This window comes from Arachis ipaensis, chromosome B4 (assembly GCF_059453495.1).
Source record: "Arachis ipaensis isolate K30076 ecotype BB chromosome B4, ASM5945349v1, whole genome shotgun sequence".
Classification (NCBI taxonomy): Eukaryota; Viridiplantae; Streptophyta; class Magnoliopsida; order Fabales; family Fabaceae; genus Arachis; species Arachis ipaensis.
The window spans coordinates 67,032,113-67,034,555 of NC_142439.1; the positions used below are offsets into that span (position 1 = coordinate 67,032,113).

The window sequence follows — 2,443 nt, forward strand, 5'->3', positions numbered from 1 at the left end:
TCTTGCATGTTTTTCTTTTCTTAAAAATTTTCAAAAACAAGTTCTTGGTGTTCATCTTGACATTCAAAGTGTTCTTGCATGCATTAGTTGTTTTGATTCATAATTTCTATGCTTTTTGTCAATTTTGTGTTTTTCTCTTTCATCATTAAAAATTCAAAAATCAAAAAAAATATCTTTCCCTTTTTCTTCTCATTAAATTCGAAAATTTGAGTTGACTTTTTCAAAAATTTTTAAAATCTAGTTGTTTCTTATGAGTCAAATCAAATTTTCAATTTAAAAATTCTATCTTTTTCAAATCTTTTCAAAAAAATCAAATCTTTCTCATTTTTCTTTTATGATTTTCGAAAATTTAAAAATGATTTTCAAAAATCTTTTTCTTATTTTTGTTTCATATTTTCGAAATTAATGCTAACAATTAATGTGATTGATTCAAAAATTTTAAGTTTGTTAGTTGCCTCTTAAGAAAGGTTCAATCTTTAAATTTTAAATCATATCTTTTTGTTTCTTGTTAGTCAAGTAATCAACTTTAATTTTCAAAATCAAATCTTTTTTTTTAAATTTCTTTTTCAAATCTTTTTCAAAATAAGTTTCAATCACATCTTTTCAAAATCAATTTCAAAATCTTTTCTAACTTCTTTTCTAACCTCTTATCTTTTCAAAAATTAATTTTCAAATCTTTTTCAAACTAATCCTATCTTTTTGTTTGATTCTTATCTTTTTTCAAAAACACCTAACTAATTCTATCTCTAATTTTCGAAAATCACCTTCATCTTTTTCCAAATTCCTTTTTAAATTAACTAATTGTTTTAAATTTAATTTAATTTGATTTAATTTTTCCTTTCTTAATTTTCGAATTTTTAATTTTAATTCTAATTTAAAAATGAAAATACTTTTTTTTTATTTTATCTAATTTTCGAAAATTCTTCTCACTCACCTCCTTCTATTTATTTATTTATTTACTAACACTCCTCTTCATCTAAGAATTCGAACCTACTCCTCACCCTTGTGTTTGGATTCTCCTTCTTCTATTCATATCTTCTTCTACTCACATAAAGGAATCTCTATACTGTGACATAGAGGATTCCATATTTTCTGTTCTCTTCTTTTTCATATGAGCAGGAACAAAGACAAGAACATTCTTGTTGAAGCTGATCCTGAACCTGAAAGAACTCTAAAGAGGAAGCTAAGGAAAGCTAAAGCACAACTCTCTGGAGAAAATCTGACAGAAATTTTCGAAAAAGAAGGAGACATGGCCGAAAATAACAACAATGCAAGGAAGATGCTTGGTGACTTTACTGCACCTAATTCCAATTTACATGGAAGAAGCATCTCAATCCCTGCCATTGGAGCAAACAATTTTAAGCTGAAACCTCAATTAGTTTCTCTGATGCAACAGAATTGCAAGTTTCATGGACTTCCATCAGAAGATCCTTTTCAGTTCTTAACTGAATTCTTGTAGATCTGTGATACTGTTAAGACCAATGGGGTTGATCCCGAGGTCTACAGGCTTATGCTTTTCCCATTTGCTGTGAGAGACAGAGCTAGAATATGATTGGACTCTCAACCTAAAGACAGCCTGAACACTTTGGATAAGCTGGTCACAGCTTTCTTAGCCAAGTTCTTCCCTCTTCAAAAGCTTAGCAAGCTTAGAGTGGATGTTCAAACCTTCAGACAAAAGGAAGGTGAATCCCTCTATGAAGCTTGGGAGAGATACAAGGAACTGACCAAAAAGTGTCCTTCTGACATGCTTTCAAAATGGACCATCTTGGATATATTCTATGATGGTCTGTCTGAATTATCAAAGATGTCATTGGACCATTCTGCAGGTGGATCTATTCAGCTAAAGAAAACGCCTGCATAAGCTCAAGAACTCATTGACGTGGTTGCAAATAACCAGTTCATGTACACTTCTGAAAGGAATCCTGTGAGTAATGGGATGCCTCAGAGGAAGGGAGTTCTTGAAATTAATACTCTGAATGCCATATTGGCTTAGAATAAAATATTGACTCAGCAAGTCAATATGATCTCTCAGAGTCTGAATGGATTGAAGGAATCATCCAACAATACTAAAGAGGCCTCTTCTGAAGAAGAAGCTTATGATCCTGAGAACCCAGCAATAGTAGAGGTGAATTACATGGGTGAACCCTATGGAAACACCTATAATCCCTCATGGAGAAATCATCCAAATTTCTCATGGAAGGATCAACAAAAGTCTCAACAAGGCTTTAATAATGATGGAAGAAATAGGTTTAGCAATAGCAAACCTTTTCCATCATCCACTCAGCAACAGACAGAGAATTCTGAGCAGAATCCATCTAGCTTAGCAAATATAGTCTCTGATCTATCTAAGGCCACTATGAGTTTCATGAATGAAACAAGGTCCTCCATTAGGAATTTGGAGGCACAAGTGGGCCAGCTGAGTAAAAGAGTCACTGAAATCCCT

General features: G+C 32.1%; 1 non-coding gene across 1 annotated transcript; it reads right to left on the bottom strand.

The window, feature by feature from the left end:
- Positions 1-1,642: 1,642 nt before the first annotated feature.
- On the bottom strand, positions 1,643-1,750 carry LOC148567770 (small nucleolar RNA R71). Its single transcript, XR_015882885.1, has one exon. It is a non-coding gene; the product is annotated as a small nucleolar RNA R71 (small nucleolar RNA).
- Positions 1,751-2,443: the final 693 nt, after the last annotated feature.